The sequence below is a fragment of the Scardinius erythrophthalmus genome (genome assembly GCF_964197995.2).
Source record: "Scardinius erythrophthalmus genome assembly, chromosome: 23".
In the NCBI taxonomy this organism is placed as follows: Eukaryota; Metazoa; Chordata; class Actinopteri; order Cypriniformes; family Leuciscidae; genus Scardinius; species Scardinius erythrophthalmus.
This window is the reverse complement of record NC_138243.1, coordinates 25384530-25406053: the sequence shown is the minus strand read 5'-3', so window position 1 is coordinate 25406053 and position 21524 is coordinate 25384530. Positions and strand designations below refer to the sequence as shown.

Here is a 21524-nt window from a genome sequence, read left to right as displayed (position 1 = left end):
ATAAAGGTATAATACCACAATGTGTTATTACACTGTAATAAAGGTATAATAGCACAGTGTATTATTACACTGTAATAAAGGTATAATTTCACAATGTATTATGGCACTGTAAAAAGGTAGAATCACACAATGTATTATGGGACTGTAATAAATGTATAATAACACAATGTATTATTACATTGTAATAAATTTATTATAACCCAATGTATTATTACACTGTAATAAAGGTATAAGACAGGGGTTTTCAAAGTGGGGGGCCGCCAGGGGGTGCCAGGGGGGCCGCAGCAAGTTGGAAAAAAAAGCGAAAAAAAAAGTTAAAAAACGTTAAAAAAATAAATATTTGTTAATATGAGTATTGTTATGAAATAACATTATAATAATTTGTTGCATAGCCTATCTGAACATTATACTTTTAATGCTAATCTTTTAGAGATGAACTGATTGATCGGCTAGTGACCAGAATTGGCCGATTTTCACGTGATTTTCAGTCTGACATATGCCGATTCAAATGCACTCTGGCGCCGCATGAATAACATCGCGGGACATCAGCATCATGCACACAGAACGCACATGTAGGAAACCTTGTGAATTACGGCCGTTTCAGACCACGAGCGGCGCATGAGCAGCACAAATTTTTTCCGGCGTGCATGTTCAGTGAGTGCATTCACACCGCGAGCAGGAGCAGCGCGTGAGCGTCAAGCAGGAGCGTCGCGTGAGCAGCAGTGAAGTGGAGGGTTTCGACGCCGAGTCTATTTTTGCTGCGCTGCTTACTCTCAATTAAAGTGAAAGCACACTTTGATGGACAAAATAAATATGATTTCACACAAAAAGTACCTAAAATGCACATAATATGCATGTATAGTGTGTTTAACAAGCACTGGAGTAGGCTATGTGAGAAAAGAAAATGAAGACAAAAATATTTATAGAAAATTTACCAATTTAAACTTGTTTTTGGTGTTTTACTATTTTTAATGTTTTTAAAAGAAGTCTCTTATGCTCATCAAGCCTGCAGTTAAAAAAAAAAAAACAACAGTAATATTATGAAATATTATTACAATTTAAAATAATGGTTCTCTTTTTTAATATATTTTAAAATGTAATTTATTTTTGTGATGCAAAGCTGAATTTTCATCAGCAAGTACTCCAGTCTTTGGTGTCTTATGATCCTTCAGAAATCATTCTAATATGATGATTTGATACTCAGTTATTATCAATGATGGAAACAGTTGTGCTGTTTAATATATTTTTTTTGGAATACTTTTTTCAGGATTCATTGATGAGTAAAACGTTAACAGCATTTATTCATAAAAACAGCATTTATTCAAAATAAAAACATTTCTAACAATATAAATCGTTACCATCACCTTTTATCAATTTAACGCATCCTTGTTGAATTAAAGTACTAATTTCTTTAAAAAAAAATAGTTATTGTTCCCAAACTTTTGAACGGTAGTGTATATTGTTACAAAAGATTTCTATTCTAAATAAATACAGTTCTTTTTAACTTTTTATTCATCAAATAATCCTGAAAAAAGTATCTCAGGTTATAAAAAAAAATATTAAGCAGCACAACTGTTTCCAACATTGATCATAAATCATCATATTATAATGATTTCTGAAGGATCATAAGACACCAAAGACTGGAGTACGTGCTGATGAAGATTCAGCTTTGCATCACAAAAATAAATTACATTTTAAAGTATATTAAAAAAGAGAACCATTATTTAAAATTGTAATAATATTTCATAATATTACTGTTTTTTAATATATATATATATATATATATATTTTTTACTGCAGGTTTGATGAGCATAAGAGACTTCTTTCAAAAACATTAAAAATAGTAATGTTTCCAAACTTTTGACTGGTACTGTATATATATATATATATATAACATTTATTTTCTATATATATATATATATATATATATATATATATATATATATATATATATATATATATATATATATATATATAAAATGAAATCAGAATCGGCTAAAATCTGTATCGGCAGGTCAAACTAAATGAAAAATCGGAATCTGCCTTGAAAATTGTCATCGGTGCATCTCTATAATCTTTCTGATTGGCTGGTATCAAACACCATCACATAATCTGATGTTCACCTAGATGTTTTATTTATTTATTTCTACATGTGCCGTAAGGGGGGCCTTGGCCAGAACCTAGTGGTATTTGGGGGGCCTTGGCATGGAAAAGTTTGGGAACCCCTGGTATAAGACAATGCATCATTACACTGTAATAAAGGTATAATACCACAATGTGTTATTACACTGTATTAAATGTATAATAAGACAATGTATTATTACACTGTAATAAAGGTATAATACCACAATGTGTTATTACACTGTAATAAAGGTATAATAGCACAGTGTATAGGTTGTTTTCACATGACGTCACGCAGCTGCATTGCGAGAGCGCGAAACTCAGATGGAGGGCAGGAAGTGAAATAGCTGAATCTGCTGTCTGAAAAAATGCCAGTGTATTGTGTAGTTTACGGCTGCTCCAATCGTTCTAATTGAGAAAATGGAAAGGGTTTTTATAGAGTACCTAAGATTGTCACTCATAAAGGTGAGAAATGTAAAAAGCTCACAGAACAATGCCGTAAAAAGTGGATTTTTAACGCAAGCTACGTCTGCGGTCGGGAGGAGCAGAGTCTGTTAATGCCCGAGTCTGCAACGATCACTTCGTCGGAGGTATGTTAGCTAGCCAACGTGTTTTTTGTGTCTGTGTTTATATAGCATTAGGTTGTCGTTAAATGCTCATTTACCTCGTTTACACTGTCAGTGAAATGTGATCCAATTCCGATTTTTTGCTCTTATGTGAGACAGATTGGATGTGTTTTATGACAGTGTAAACAGGGAAAAAAAACGCATGCATTCGGATATTTCGAGATCGGTTTCAGGCCTCATTCATATGTGGAAATAAATCGGATATTTGCCACTGCGACTGTCATGTAAACAGGCAGATCGCAAGGCATTACGTTCAATGGCGCCACCAGGGGGTGGCCAGGGGTGGCCGTGGCCACCCTTGGCCGACTCCTGGCCACCCCACTGGCCACCCCGCTGGCCAGTATAAATTGTAGTAGCATCAGTTATGCATTTTATCCCTAATGCACAGCCAGGCAGGCAGGCCGCTCTAGACCTTCGATCGCACACAGTAGCCAGTACTCCCCCGCCCCTCCGTCAATGCCGCTGTTGCGCGCTCAGACAGCAACAGCTCAGCGCGTGCCCGTCGGTCAACAATTTCAAAAGAAGTTAAGAAAGAAGACGAAAAAGACTACCGTGTCAGTTTGGGTGACAAAGTCATCTGAAGTCATTCCATAGCTTAATGTGAGGGACAGAAGTCTATTTACATCATTAAAGTATGCAGAAACTCGTTTTCCCTACTCTGTGGCGGTCAATCATTCTCCATTCAGTATTCAAACAGCGCGCGCGCCTCTTCCGGTTGGATGCACGGTAAAACTCTCCAATATGATATATTCACATTATAATGCATTATCTGTAGATAAAAGGTTGTGGATTTGCATAAAATGACTTTATTTTGTTGGAGTTTGTTGCTATTTTTAAACGACTCACTACCGTGTGCTTGTTAGATCACACACATCACAAGGACTATGAATCGGCATCAAACGCACAATAACTGGAATTTAAAACTGTGAAACAAATGATCAATAAACTGTTGGACAGATAGACACTAGGATTTGTGTGCTCGACATTTCTTTGCTTTGTGCCGTGAACTTTTAAATGCTCACTTGTTCAGCGCAGCGCTGCACACTGTGACTCCATGTTGCTTTGAGCACATCATTATGCGCCCGCGATGCGCATACGCGCTTTGTGCGCTCTGTTTTGAAGCATTTCATATTATCATGGTTTTGCGCACTGAAAGATTATTAAAAGCCTATATTTTTTATACCTAGCCTGCTCAATACATTTAAAATAAGCATAATTTAATTGTATATTATTTTTTTGTAGTGTAGGCTATATAAATATATACACTTCTGAATTCTTGACATTAATATATAAATATAATATATTTGTATCTGCCAGTATCTGCTTTTCCCCAGTAACTGTTTTGTTTGCAATAAATGTACACCTTATGCCAAATATAATTGCAAAATAAAACAGAATTGTTGTGCAACTCAAAATGTTAACTGTACTGTTATTAGTCTATGCATATTATATCATTAGTAACATTAAATATAACACAATAAACCATCATATAGTATATCAGTAGGAGTTTCCTTAAGTCTTTCTGATAGTTTTCTACAGGCCGGTTTACTACAACAGTAGAAAAAAATTCTGAAATTATGGTTTATAGTTTTGGTGTGCCACCCCAAGATTTTAAGTGGCCCCATCTGGCCACCCCCATGAAAAATTTCTGGAGGCGCCACTGATTACGTTAGACAATGTCTCCGCGGTTAAAGCCAATATTTAAACACAATATGCTCCCACCAGTCCTGAGATCTCTTTCACACATAATAACTGAAGCATATGTGCAATGATGGCACTTTTCGTCCTCCTTCGCCTCATAATCATGATGATGTTTGGCGAACTACGCATATATCGCAGAGCATCCAGCATATTTCGCGTCCGCCCATCTGTGCAAGAGAATTTAACCGTTTAAGCATGCGCGATGTTTCAGATAGTATGGCAAGTGTAAACACATGAATCGGATATGGGTTAACGTTAGAGTTGAAAGAATGTGTAAACGGACGGTCAAAAAAATCGGATAAATGTACAATACGGACACTCCGCAACGGTTTCCTCCATAGACGTATTCTCCATGTTTACTTCCTGCCCTCCATCTGAGATCGCCCCGCCTTCGCGCGTCATAATAATCACGTGACTGAAACCCAGCTATTATTACACTGCAATAAAGGTATAATTTCACAATGTATTATGGCACTGTAAAAAGGTAGAATTACACAATGTATTATGGGACTGCAATAAATGTATAATAAGAATGTATTATTACACTGTAATAAAGGTATAATAACACAATGTATTATTACATTGTAATAAATGTATAATAACACAATGTATTATTACACTGTATTAAATGTATAATAAGACAATGTATTATTACACTGTAATAAAGGTATAATACCACAATGTGTCATTACACTGTAATAAAGGTATAATTTCACAATGTGTTATGGCACTGTAAAAAGGTAGAATTACACAATGTATTATGGGACTGTAATAAATGTATAATAAGAATGTATTATTACACTGTAATAAAGGTATAATAACACAATGTATTATTACATTGTAATAAATGTATAATAACACAATGTATTATTACACTGTAATAAAGGTATAATTACACAATGTATTATTACACTGTAATAAAGGTATTATAAGACAATGTATTATTACACTGTAATAAAGGTATAATTTCACAATTTATTATTACACTGTAATAAAGGTATAATACCACAATGTGTTATTACACTGTAATAAAGGTATACTACACAATGTATTATTATACTGTGATAAATGTATAATTTCACAATATATTACATTGACATAAAGGTATAATAGCACAATGTATTATTACATTGTAATAAAGGTGTAATTTCACAATGTATTACATTGTCATAAAGGTATAATTTCACAATGTATTATTACATTGTAAAAAGGTATAATAGCACAATGTATTATTATACTGTCTCTCTCTCCTAGCGTTTGTCCCGTGGCAAGACGGGGTCCGCTTTTCGGCAGGTTGCTCTCCATTTCTTTCTGTCAAGGGCGTCTTCAGGGGCGGCGTTGACGAGCTTCATATCTTCCTTTATCCGGTCCATCCACCGCTTCTTTGGTCTTCCTCTGGGTCGCTTCCCTTCAGGGTTGAGTCGCATGGCCCGCTTGGCAACTGACTCTTCCTCGCTTCGGACTACATGGCCATACCATCGGAGACGCGCCTCTCGCATCTTCTCCGTGATCGGTGTCACTCCCATAGTCTTCCTGACATCCTCATTCATTACTTGGTCCCATCGGGTCAGTCCCAGTGTCCATCTAAGCATTCGCATTTCCATCACGTGTAGGACCTGTTCATGCTTGGTGGACGCAGGCCAGCATTCGGATCCATAGAGGGCAACAGGGCGGACGACTGTCTTGTAAATCTTTGCCTTAAGGTATTTGGGCATTCGTTTGTCGCAGAAGACGCCAGTGACCTGGCGCCATTTGAGCCATGCCGCATTGACCCGGGATCTGGCATCCAAGATGCTGTCGCCGTCAGCCAAGAGGATGGAGCCAAGATATTTAAATTGGGTGGCCTTCTTCAGGCCCACTCCGTCGATGTTGATGGTATCGGGCGTCTGGGGGTCACTTTCCATGTATACCGTTTTTTCAATGTTGAGTCGTAGGCCATTCTGGTCCAAGCAGTCCTTCCACCTTTGTGTGCGGTCTTGAAGTTCTTGCTGCTCGTTACCCGCAAGGAATACATCGTCCGCGTAGAGTAGGGACCAAGGGTGAGGGGTCTGCAGGTCTGCCGTCGCCACGTCCATGCAAGTGATGAAGAGCAATGGCGAAAGGGCAGATCCTTGGTGAACTCCCACATTGATGGCGAATGGTGGCGATATCCCGGCGGGACAGCGGATCACACTCCTGACGTCTTTGTAGAGGATTTGGACCCAGTTGATATATGCCTCAGGGACATGGCGGGCACGGAGGGAGGCCCAGATGAGCGCATGGGGGACACGGTCGAATGCCTTCTCTAGGTCGAGGAAGACCATGCGGACGGGCTTGTTCTTCTCCCGGTGCTTCTCCATTAGCAGGCGGGCAGCATGGATGGCGTCTGTGGTTCCACTTCCTTTGACGAAACCGCATTGGTTAGGGCTGATGTTGATGATGCTGCGTAGGCGGTTATCCAACACGCGTTCAAAGATCTTCATGGCGTGGCACAGCAGTCGAATCGGGCGGTAGTTCTTACATTCGGATACGTCGCCCTTGCCCTTCCAGATTGGCACAGTGGTGCTGGTCGTCCAGGCTTTCGGTGCTTTGTTGTTGTCTATGATCTTATTGAACAGGGCGGTCAGGATGTCAGTGCCACGCTGTCCCATCATCCTCCAGACGTCAGCTGGGATGTCATCAGGCCCAGTAGCTTTACCATTCTTCATTTTCTTCACGGCTCTCGTCACCTCGGAAGTGGAAATTGGAGGTACTGGTCCATTGGTGGGATCGGAGCTAGGAATAGGTGGATGCGGGAATTCCTCGTTGGACATGGTGGTGAAGTACTCGTTCCAACGTGCGAGTATGGCAGAAGGGTCGCGCAACACTTGCCCATTGGTGTTCTTGATGTGCACCACTTGGCCAATGGCTTGGGTCGATTTATGTCGTGAGTTCGCGAGACGGTAGATCATCTTCTCTCCTTCAGGAGTGCCAAGCTTCTCATACAGGTCATCGCAGTGTCTGGCCCTCGCCTTGGCCACCGCTCGTTTTGCAGCCGATTTGAGGGATCGGTAATTTTGGAGGTCGGCGTCCAGGCGTGTACGATGCCATAGCTTGTATGCCATTTTCTTATCTTTGATTGCCATCTGGACGTCCTCACCCCACCACCAGACTTGCTTGTCCATGTATCGCCGCCCGGGTTTCGTCGAGCCGAGAATCTCAGTGGCAGTGGCGTGTATCTGGTGGGTAACATCGTCCCAGAGTTCCTCGATTGGTTGATCCAGGTTGATGTTGAGTGATTCAAGTGCCACCTTGAGCATTTGCTTGTGTTCTGGTATTTTCCACCATTTTACGTGCTCGGGTCCTGTGGTTCTTGCTCGAGGTTTCCGGAATAGGTCCAGTCGGAAGTCAAGGATGAGTGGCCGATGTTGAGGGCCAATACTCTCTGAGGGGATCACCTTGGCATCGAGTGCCAACTTCAGGTCGCGGCGTCGGAGCATCCAGTAGTCGATCTGGGTTGCATGACCGCCGCTGATGTAGGTGGCCAGGTGGTTGGGTCTTTTCCTGAAGAAGGTATTGGCTACGACAAGATCGTGGGCTTCGGCGCAATCTAGGATGCGGGCTCCCTCGTTGTTGCGTGGGCCAAGTCCTTGGCCACCGTGTACTTGTTTGTAGCCTTGGCGGTCATTGCCAACATGGCCATTGAGGTCTCCTCCTACTAGGATGTACTCTTCTGGGGCAACCGTCCGAAGGTGCGCGTCGAGGCTCTCCCAAAACTCGTCCTTCACCTGGTCAGGGCAACCTACTTGGGGGGCGTAACACGAGACAATTCTGAGGGTGGTTTTGCTGGATATCATCTTGACTGAGATGATACGATCAGAGATGTTGTTGACTTCGACGACATTGTCTCGAAGCTGCTGGCAGATGACCACTCCGACCCCATTTTGGTTTGATTTGGCACCGTGGTAGATGAGTTTGTAACCTTCTCCAATATCCCTTGCCTTGCTCCCTTTCCATTTGGTCTCCTGGATACACGCGATGTCAATGCGTCGAGTCTTGAGGGTGTCAGCTAGTTCACGGCTGCGACCGGTCAGGGTGCCAATATTGATGGTGGCTAATCGGATTCGATGGACTAGCTTCTTTGACCTGTCTCGTCCATGGACAGGTAGCCCTCGTCCATTTCCCACGCCATCCGGGCGAAAATGACGGGCGTCGCCTAAGGGGGACGCCCTAGCTTGATCGGATAATTGTTTGGTTGCAACTGCCATTTGATGCGACCAAGGGAACCCAGCCGGTGTGTCGCATCACCTGTCGCTGAGACCAGAGCCACCGTTAGCCGAGTGTCCAAGTGTCCAAGGGTCCTCTCTACCAGCCGACGCCACTTGGAGGAGGTGGTTGGGTTTTGACGGCCCAATGTATTATTATACTGTAATAAAGGTAAAATAACACAATGTATTATTACACTGTAATAAAGGTATTATAAGACAATGTATTATTACACTGTAATAAAGGTATAATAACACAGTTTATTATTACACTGTAATAAAGGTATAATAAGACAATGTATCATTACACTGTAATAAAGGTATAATACCACAATGTGTTATTACACTGTAATAAAGGTATAATAGCACAGTGTATTATTACACTGTAATAAAGGTATAATTACACAATGTAATATGGCACTGTAATGAAGCTATAATTACACAATGTATTATTACACTGTGATAAATATATAATAGCACAATGTATTTCATTGTCATAAAGGTATTATACCACAATGTATTATTACATTGTAATAAAGGTATAATTTCACAATGTATTATTACATTGTAATAAATGTATAATAACACAATGTATTATTACACTGTAATAAAGGTATTATAAGACATAAGACAATGTATTATTACACTGTAATAAAGGTATTATAAGACAATGTATTATCACATTGTAATAAATGTATAATAACACAATGTATTATTACACTGTAATAAAGGTATTATAAGACAATGTATTATTACACTGTAATAAAGGTATTATAAGACAATGTATCATTACACTGTAATAAAGGTATAATAACACAATCTATTATTACATTGTAATAAATGTATAATAACACAGTGTATTATTGCACTGTAATAAATGTGTTATAAGAAAATGTATTATTACATTGTAATAAATGTATAATAACACAATGTATTATTAGACTGTAATAAAGGTATAATACCACAATGTGTTATTACATTGTAATAAAGGTATAATAGCAGAGTGTATTATTACACTGTAATAAAGGTATAATAACACAATGTATTATTACATTGTAATAAATGTATAATAACACAATGTATTATTACACTGTAATAAAGGTATTATAAGACAATGTATTATTACACTGTAATAAAGGTATAATAACACAGTTTATTATTACACTGTAATAAAGGTATAATAAGACAATGTATCATTACACTGTAATAAAGGTATAATACCACAATGTGTTATTACACTGTAATAAAGGTATAATAGCACAGTGTATTATTACATTGTAATAAATGTATAATAACACAATGTATTATTACATTGTAATAAATGTATAATAACACAATGTATTATTACACTGTAATAAAGGTATAATACCACAAAGTGTTATTACACTGTAATAAAGGTATAATAGCACAGTATATTATTACACTGTAATAAAGGTATAATTTCACAAAGTATTATGGCACTGTAAAAAGGTAGAATCACACAATGTATTATGGGACTGTAATAAATGTATAATAAGAATGTATTATTACACTGTAATAAAGGTATAATAAGAAAATGTATCATTACACTGTAATAAAGGTATAATACCACAATGTGTTATTATACTGTAATAAAGGTATAATAGCACAGTGTATTATTACACTGTAATAAAGGTATAATTTCACAATGTATTATGGCACTGTAAAAAGGTAGAATAACACAATGTATCATGGGACTGTAATAAATTTATAATAACACAATGTATTATTACACTGTAATAAATGTATAATAACCCAATGTATTATTACACTGTAATAAAGGTATAAGACATGCATCATTACACTGTAATAAAGGTATAATACCACAATGTGTTATTACACTGTAATAAAGGTATAATAGCACAGTGTATTATTACACTGTGATAAAGGTATAATTACACAATGTATTATGGCACTGTAATGAAGGTATAATTACACAATTTATTATTACACTGTGATAAATGTATAATAGCACAATGTATTTCATTGTCATAAAGGTATAATAGCACAATATATTATTACATTGTAATAAAGGTATAATTTCACAATGTATTAGTACATTGTAATAAAGTTATTATAAGACAATGTATTATTATACTGTAATAAATGTATAATAACACAATGTATTATTACACTGTAATAAAGGTATTATAAGACAATGTATTATTACACTGTAATAAAGGTATAATAACACAATGTATTATTACATTGTAATAAATGTATAATAACACAATTTATTATTACACTGTAATAAAGGTATAATTACACAATGTATTATTACATTGTAATACATGTATAATAACACAATGTATTATTACACTGTAATAAAGGTATTATAAGACAATGTATTATTACTTTGTAATAAATGTATAATAACACAATGTATTATTACACTGTAATAAAGGTATTATAAGACAATGTATTATTACACTGTAATAAAGGTATTATAAGACAATGTATCATTACACTGTAATAAAGGTATAATAACACAATGCATTATTACATTGTAATAAATGTATAATAACACAATGTATTATTACACTGTAATAAAGGTATAATACCACAATGTATTATGGCACTGTAAAAAGGTAGAATTACACAATGTATTATAGGACTGTAATAAATGTATAATAAGAATGTATTATTACACTGTAATAAAGGTATAATAACACAATGTATTATTACACTGTAATAAAGGTATAATAACACAATGTATTATTACACTGTAATAAAGGTATAATAGCACAATGTATTATTACATTGTAATAAAGGTATAATTTCACAATGTATTACATTGTCATAAAGGTATAATTTCACAATGTATTATTATATTGTAATAAATGTATAATAACACAATGCATTTTTACACTGTAATAAAGGTATAATTACACAATGTATTATTACATTGTAATAAAGGTATAATTTCACAAATAATTATATTTTAATAAAAGTATAATTTCACAATGTATTATTACATTGTAATAAATGTATAATACCACCATGTATTATTACACTGTAATAAAGGTATAATAGCACAATGTATTATTACACTGTAATAAAGGTATAATACCACAATGTGTTATTACACTCTAATAAAGTTATAATAGCACAGTGTATTATTACACTGTAATAGAGGTATAATTTCACAATGAATTATTATATTTTAATAAAAGTATAATTTCACAATGTAATATTACATTGTAATAAATGTATAATAACACAATGTATTATTACACTGTAATAAAGGCATAATGACACAATGTATTATTACACTTTGATAAATGTATAATTACACAATGTATTATTACATTGTAACAAAGGTATAATAACACAATGTATTATTACACTGTAATAAAGGTATAATTACACAATGTATTATGGCACTGTAATAAAGGCATAATGACACAATGTATTATTACACTGTAATAAAGGTATAATTACACAATGTATTATGGCACTGTAATAAAGGCATAATGGCACAATGTTTTATGGCACTGTAATAAAGGCATAATGACACAATGTATTATTACACTGTAATAAAGGTATAATTACACAATCAGGGTTTATACAGAGATTCTTAAATTGAATTTACTACCTTTTTACCACCTATTTTACTACCATCACAAAATGTTTACTACCAACACGGCTTCAAACTTCAACTGTAGCAGTGTTAAGTGTTAAGTAAAGTGACAAGACATGAAATATCTTTCCATCCAGATTTTTTTTTCAAAACGCTATAAATCCATCCAGATTTTTTTTCAAAAGCTATAAATCCATATTTTTTCCCCAAAAAATTGATGGTTTGTCTTTTTAAAAAGTATTTTGTCTTTTATTTCTTGTTTGCATTTGAGGAAAAAAACATGTTATGTAGCCTAACCGTTCGTTCTCCATTAAGGATGCTTTTAAAACTTTCACAGAGACATCAAACAGAAAACACAAAGCCTCTCTTTGAAACGAATTTCGTTTTGTATTAATTTTATCTTATTTTAATCCATGTTTCATTATTTTGTATAATCACAACACGTTCAGACATGAACCGAAACTCAGCGTATAGGTAGTCTAGGCTACTCGCCTCACAGACCTAAACAAATTAGAAATATCCTATATCTATTATCTACAGAAAGCTTGAAATTTCTACTTTTAAACAGAACCATTCAAAACTAAATAAAATAGGCTATAGGCTAATCCGTAAGAAATGCATTTTTATTCGGCGCGTTCACTACTGCGAAGATCGCGAGTCAGTGTCAACTTCATCTTTGCAGCTGACACAGAAACACTTGTTTATTAATAAACAATTAAAATGTCATAATATTTTTTTTTACAGCGTTTAGGTGCCGTTTATATGAACGCGTCACCACTGTGAGAGAGATAGAGAGAGCGAGAGAGAGAGAGAGAGAGAGAGAGAGACGCAAGGTCTCTCCCTCTCTGCCGTGCGCTCGCTACTACACGGTTTGCATGCGCGCTTTTGCTTGCTCGCTCGCTCTAGATTCGCAGGAGATTTGAAACAATGTCCAGGCATCATAACATTACAAAAGGCAATTGTAATATTTTTTTATTACTATTTTGGTATGATGAACATTCACCCGCCAGTGTGGCGGATAGCCTTTTGAGATTTACTCGCCAAACGGAAAATCTAACCGCACTTGGCGCTTGGCGGGTGTTAATTTCGGACCCTGGCTGCGGGCCAATAAAAACTGGAACTGCGGCCCGCGGGCCGTAGTTTGGACACCCATGATATAGAGATGGGGCTTCGAAAATTTACTACCTCGTCAGATGACGTTTACTACTTTTTACTACTTTTTACTGGCCTTAATTTGGCATAATTTAATTTACTACCTTTTACTACCTTTTACAACCCCGCGGAAACCCTGACAATGTATTATGGCACTGTAATAAAGGCATAATGACACAATGTATTATTACACTGTAATAAAAGGTATAATTACACAATGTATTATGGCACTGTAATGAAGGTATAATTATACAATGTATTATTACACTGTGATAAATGTATAATAGCACAATGTATTATTACATTGTAATAAATGTATAATTACACAATGTATTATTACATTGTAATAAAGGTATTATTTCACAATGTATTATTACACTGTAATAAAGGTATAATTACACAATGTATTATGGCACTGTAATGAAGGCATAATTATACAATGTATTATTACACTGTGATAAATGTATAATAGCACAATGTATTATTACATTGTAATAAATGTATAATTACACAATGTATTATTACATTGTAATAAAGGTATAATTTCACAATGTATTATTATACTGTAATAAAGGTTTAATAACACATATTATTACATTGTAATAAATGTATAATAACACAATGTATTATTACACTGTAATAAAGGTATTATAAGACAATGTCTTATTACACTGTAATAAAGGTATAATAACACAGTGTATTATTACATTGTAATAAAGGTATAAGACAATGTATCATTACACTGTAATAAAGGTATAATACCACAATGTGTTATTACACTGTAATAAAGGTATAATAGCACAGTGTATTATTACACTGTAATAAAGGTATAATTTCACAATGAATTATATTTTAATGAAAGTATAATTTCACAATGTATTACATTGTAATAAATGTATAATAACACAATGTATTATTACACTGCAATAAAGGTATAATAGCACAATGTATTATGGCACTGTAATAAAGGCATAATACCACAATGTACTGTATTATTACACTGTAATAAAGGCATAATGACACAATGTATTATTACACTGTGATAAATGTATTATTACACACTGTATTATTACACTGTGATAAATGTATAATTACACAATGTATTATTACATTGTAATAAAGGTATAATAGCACAATGTATCATTACACTGTAATAAAGGTATAATAACACAATGTATTATTACACTGTAATAAAGGCATAATGACACAATGTATTATTACACTGTAATAAAGGTATAATTACACAATGTATTATTACTCTGTAATAAAGGTATAAATACACTCTAATCAGAGGTAAAATTAGGCCAGGTCCACAGGTCCACAACACACCCTGCCGGAGCTCAGCTCTGTCTCGTTCATCACCAAATATTTTTATTCCACTTGAATTATTTTTCATCTCCTGGCAACTACATGGCATATGATATTGAATAATTAGCAAGACTACACAGAGACATCCAGGCTACATGGAATTATCAGACGTCATAATGCATTAATCTCTGCGTTCCCTGGTTCAGCACCCCGCCCACAGTCATTAAGGGAAAACTGTCACAATTCTAAGCGTAACAGCTACGTTACCAAGGAAACCCGCAAACAGCTAGAGCGATCGAGTTGCTACCACTGAAGTCCTCTGTTTACAGTCTAATAATAAAGTTATTACAGTGTAATAATAAATGTGTGATTATAACTTTATTACAGTGTAATTATACATGTATTACAGTCACTGATCTATATAATGACATTATATATTATATATTATATTATATTATATTATATTATATTAATGTATTATAATTAATTATATAATGTCATTCTATATAGATCAGTGATTACAGTGTAATAATACATTGTGTAACAATGCCTTTATTATGATGTAATAATGAATGTGTAATTATAACTTTATTACAGTGTAAGTATACATGTATTACAGTGTAATAATGCATTGTGTAATTATACCTTTATTACAATTTTATAATAAATATCTAATTATACTTTTATTACAGTGTAATAATACATTGTGTAATTATAACTTTATTACAGTGTAATAATAAATGTGTAATTATACCTTTATTGCAATGTAATTATACCTTTATTGCAGTGTAATAATACATTGCTTAAATATACCTTTATTATGTCCTTCGGATGAGATGTTAAACCGAGGTCCTGACTCTCTGTGGTCATTAAAAATACCAGGATGTCCTTCGAAAAAAAGTAGGGGTGTAACCCCGGCATCCTGGCCAAATTTGCCTCTTGGCCTCTGTCCATCATGGCCTCCTAATCATCCCCATACTGTATACTGATTGGCTTTATCACTGTCTCCTCTCTACCAGTAAGCTGATGTGTGGTGGGCGTTCTGGCACAATATGCCTGCTGTCACATCATCCAGGTGGATGCTGCACATTAGTTTTAGTCTAGTTTTAGTTGAAGAAAAGTTATTGCATTTTTTGTCAACTTTAGTCATTACTTTTAGTCAAACTGCAGTTACCGACATTAATTTTGGTAGCTATTTATATGTAGTCTTTAGACTAAAAATGTCATTATAATTTTTCTCTCGAGGCCAATTCAGTTAATCTTATGAGAAATTTAAATTAAGGTCACAGGCTGTATTCACATTGCACTCTTTTGCAGTAGCATTTTGTGCAATTCTACATATCCCTTTTCCTTAGTTCAGTGGTTCTCCAATTTCTTTTTAGAGTGACATACCCCCTTTTAACTATATTCTGTCCCCTCTCTTCCACTTAGACTGCAGTCACACCTTTTCTATTAAGGGACAATATTTGCCCCCTGTAATTGATTTTTCCAGTTCATTTTTTTTTTACCTTTATAAAATAAATAATGCTTTAAATAAATCAATGTTCAATAAATATGCAATGATGGTAAAAATGAAGTGAAACTTTTTAATGTTAAATTGAAATCTCCAGTAGGTGGTGGTAAGTCACTGTCTTTATGAGTGAGTCATCGAGCCATTCATTCATTAGAGACATATCCCGCTGCAGACCCTCAGCACCACCAGTTTCAGAACCCCAGCCACAGAACCGGAAGTGAGAGGCGGAGTTATTGACAACAAGACAAGCATTGTGAGTTGTCTAATGTATTTGACATCATGTGGTGAATAATTATCGTATATATTAAGTTCAGCGTTTATCTGCTAAATATATAATTTGTGCTTGGCTTTATCTTGAAAGCTTGAATATGTTGTCATACTTATACAGCAATAAAAAAACACATCCATGATACTGTATTCATGTCTAGAGCTTTTTCCCTTGATACACGATGAGTTGATGGCAGGAAGGCAGGAAAGCAGTATTGAGTCTCATGATCCTCTCATCATGAGGATGTGGAAGTCCTGGGCTGGTGTGGTTACACGTGGCCTGCGGTTATGAGGCTGGTTGGATGTACTGCCAAATTCACTGAAACGCATGGAAACGGCTTATGGTAGAGAAATGAACATTCAGTTCACGGGAAACAGCTCTGGTGGACATTCCTGCAGTCAGCATGAAAATTGCACGCTCTCTCAAAACTTGCGACATCTATGACATTGTGCTGTGTGATAAAACTGCACATTTTAAAGTGGCCTTTTATTGTGGCCAGCCTAAGGCACACCTGTGCAATAATCATGCTGTCTAATCAGCATCTTGATATGCCACATCTGTGAGGTGGATGGATTATCTCTGCAAAGGAGAAGTGCTCACTAACACAGATTTAGACAGATTTGTGAACATTATTTGAGAGAAATAGGCCTTTTGTGTACATAGAAAAAGTCTTAGTTCTTTGAGTTCAGCTCATGAAAAATGGGGGCAAAAATAAAAGTGATGCGTTTATAATTTTGTTCAGTGTACATGTGATGCTTTTATACATATGTAATTAAGACACTATGTATACCAGCCTACATAAGCAGCCGCTCTTCATGCGAAGAGCACAGGAGACTACTCATTTGATTTTTAAAGAGTTTGATGCTAGCATGCAGATTATGTAATGTTTTCATACTTTAATAAGCATTCAAATACATAAAACACATAAACTGGTTAAAGCAGTCAATTTTTACTATACTGAACTATTTTGTACTGATACTTTTCAGTATTTAATTAAATACATTTATGCATTTATAAGAAATATTTCTCTCACACTGTTTACATGTTGGATTTACTTTCTAATTGGACTTTGGGATCAATTCTCTGTGAAGAATACATGTGATACTTTCTTAGAACACAGAAGAGATATTGGCAGCCTCAGTCACCATTTCTGTTCATTGCATCTTTTTTTTCTGGACACTGAAAGTGAATGGAAAGTGAACGGCCTAGCAACTCCTGAAATCACGTGTTGTATTTGTGCATTTTTTTGTGGATGGAAAACAGAGGTTGTGCTTTAAGTGCAAAAAATTAAATAAATAAATCCTCCACCACCACAATCATGAATGATAATCTGTAAAGATTTCCATCAGAGAGGATGCTGGCTGAAATATTTTAAGAGTCAAGATGTGTTTAACTGATATTCTAAACCAGTGGTAAAATAAAGCATAGATAAGAGGATTTAGACCACAGCTAATAAACAAAGTCCATGTTAGAAATGTCATTGTAGTGGAAGAAATTGCAGTGGTTTCAATTAGAGAACAGATATAGAATGGAATCCAGCACAGCAGATAAACTGTCACAATGATTCCTAATGTCAGAGCAGCTTTACTCTCAGATTTCCTCCTTACTGAGCTTTCCATTTCACATTTACCAACTTTCATCAGAGAGTTTATAACTTTCACTTGACATTGTACAACATAAAATATCCTCAAATATACAGTAATGATCACAACACAAGGAAATAGGAAGAAACAGGTAAAATTAGTGAATGTCCAAGCAAGACTATTCATAACCATGCACTGACCATAACATGTTTTGTATGATATTTTAAAATATCCGATACTAGTTACACAACCAATGTTGTAACCTAAACAGCAAAACCAGCAGAGACAGATGCTTATTAAAGTTTTAGTTATGGTTATTTTCTGTGGGTACAGTAATGGGTGACACACAGCCACATAACGATCAACAGCAATTAAAACTAAATTACTGAGAGATGTAGAAAGGAGCAACCTAACGATAATTATAAACAATCCGCAATAAGTGTCTCCAAAGTACCAACACATCTCAGTTTGCTTGATGCCCTCTATGGGTATCACAATAAGTCCAGTAAGCAGGTCGGTCACAGCCAGAGAGAGAATAATCAGGTTTGTGGGAGTGTGAAGCTTCTTGAAGTGAGAGATGGAGATGATCACCAGCAGGTTCAGAAACACAGTCCATGCTGACAGCAATGATATGAGCAGGTAAATGATATTGTATTCATGTCTGGAGCGTTTCCCCTTGATACATGATGAGTTGATTGCAGGAAAGCAGTATTGAGTCTCATGATCCTCTGTCTCATAGGCCATGAGTGAATCTCCTCCTGTTACTAGTTTGTTCTTTTCTCCTTACTGTCCTTTCATTTATACAGTGTCTAGCTCAGCCTGACCAACCTATCTACCGCCCACTGGTGATGATGTATAATGACAAAATTATTTTCTTAATGCATTGCATATTTTTCAATGTGGATTAAAGCTAAGATGCAAGAGGTTTTGTAGTCCTTCCTTGTGCACCGCTGAATGTGTGCCCAATTACTTAAATTACTACCAAAAATGTACATTTCTTTAATTATTTCATGATGCCCCAGATATGCTATGCATAAGTTTAGACACCCATACTTAAGTTGACTAAAAAGAGGAATAAAAAAATCATCTTTTGGAAACTGAACTTAATGCCTTAATTAAAAAAAAATAGGAAAAAAACATCCTTTAAGGACACCAATTTTCTTTGTGAATGAATTATGTATCGTAAATAAATAAATGTTCTTCCTTAAAATACAGGGTGCATAAGTTTGGACACCCCTATGTTAAATTCCCATAGAGGCAGGCATATTTTTATTTTTAAGTATTTTTATTTATTTATTTTTTTAGGATACTATGCATCCTGATAATGTCCCTTGGTCTTTGGAATTAAAATAGCCCCACATCATCACATACCCTTCACCATACCTAGAGATTGGCATGGTTTTATTTCAGTTAGCCTAATAGCTAGTTTGATTTGCATAGAGAGATGATCTTATGGAAAGTACCCCATGCCAATCTCTAGTTATAGTGAAGGCTATGTGATGATGTGGGGCTATTTTAATTCCAAAGGCCAAGGGAACTTTATCAGGATGCATAGTATCGTATCGATATCGATACATTATTCATTCACAAAGAAAATTGGTGTCCTTAAAGGTTGGATTTTTCCTAATTTTTTAAATTAAGGCATTAAGTTCAATTTCCAAAAGATGATTTTTTTTATTCCTCTTTTTAGTCAACTTTAGCATGGGTGTCTAAACTTATGCATAGCACGGTATATGCAGGGTTCATCAATTTTGTAAAATGCTTGATTTTAACCGTTATGTTTTCAAAGTTTAAACCAAGGTTGAATTTTGAATATTGATATTGAAAATTCTTGACATTTTTTATTCCTTAGAATAAAAATAACCTTTGTTAAATTTCAAGTAGTGTAACATTTGTGCATCATAGTGCATCACTTATAAAATAAAAATAGGCAATAGATTAAAATATTAGTGATAGCCTTTGATTTACTGTAGTTAATGTGGTAATGCAGTTCATTTTAGAATAAGAAAGAAAATTTGTGTTTAAATTTATGTGAACCAATCCGTTTGAATTACATTTGTAGAAAAATCTATGTGTATTCTGCCTAAATATAGACACCAGACATATGCTGTTTTCTGCATACAGTATATTTTCTCCTCTCACTCAAAAACAGATTCAGTTTTCCTCAAAATGTATGAAAATAGACAGTGGAAAACAAACAGAATTTTATGCAAACCTGTGTAAGGCCTCTCCAATCGGTCCAACGACAGTTTCCGATAAGCGGGTGAAAGTTTAGAAGCTTCAGTTAGAAGCTGGTTGCTATAGAAATAGACAAGCAATATGTCTTACTTTGTTACATTTACAAAATTGTACTTCTAAGAGTAGATTTAAATGATGGTACTTTTATTTTAATTCGAGTACATTTCTAATGAAAAAACTGTACTTTTACTTTGCTACGTTGGGCGACGTTCCTATTGTTACTTTATTTTAATGCAATATTTTGTTAAATGTGTAGTTTATTCCAAGCGCGCTGTCTCTTTTTTTTTTTTTGGACATGAGTGATGCTCAATTCACAAATTAATCGCTCTTTTGAGTCGATTCTGAAACACTGCAAAAACACTGCACAGACCACAGCCAGCTAGCATGTATTTTCTATGCCTGCATGAGAGGAAATCTTTACTTTCTTCATTCCAGATGACCATGTTATTACACAAATATTTGTGTATCAGAATACTCAGATAAGATTATGTAAAATCTGTGTGTGGCTTCTTAACTTTGTCATTTGCTTGCTTTCGTCACATTCATTTTCATTCCTCTGCACCGATTCCCTAAACTGTACAGCCAAATAAAATGATCTCTCTCACTGACAGCTACTGATCAACACCGGAGCATTTTTACAAGTACGAGTACATGAGCTCAGTATTGGGCCTGATACTGATACAGTAACTACTTGGAACCTATTCAAAGGTTTGCATTCTTGAGCCACAAGGCACTGTTGTTGTGCAAATGAACAGGCCGGAGCGCATTAAGGGTTCTCTTACGAGAGGTCTCTCGTATTGCGTAAGGTTAGCTTACGCACCGGGAAAGTCTTCTTTCTTCGAGATCTGAAGCCAAAAAATTATCCTTAATTTTGTATTCATTGTCAACGCAGTGCAGCAGCCGACAGACCTAGGCAGGCTGTATAAGCATGCTCATTGGCTGCTCGGTGGCAACTGCTTAAGCCTATCGGTGAGCGCTCTGAACGCGGCAACCAATGAGGGCGCTTTGCGCCCTCCACACCCTTCTAACCGTCAGAATGGGTGTGGCCAGCGTGTATATATTCAGCGCTCACAGGCTAAAATTCTGATTTTCTTGTCTTCAGCGACGCTCTTCGCATCGCTGGATCTTGAGAGCCGCCGCCGTTGAAACCAGCGACCAGCAAGCTTAGGACAGCGCCTGAGGAAGCCGGCCAT

The 21524-nt window shown here is 35.5% G+C and overlaps 1 pseudogene across 1 annotated transcript; it reads right to left on the bottom strand.

Moving 5' to 3' along the window:
- Nucleotides 1-17826: 17826 nt before the first annotated feature.
- Nucleotides 17827-18891, bottom strand: LOC308684049 (trace amine-associated receptor 13c-like; annotated as a pseudogene). Its single transcript has one exon. The product of its transcript is annotated as a trace amine-associated receptor 13c-like (transcript).
- Nucleotides 18892-21524: the final 2633 nt, after the last annotated feature.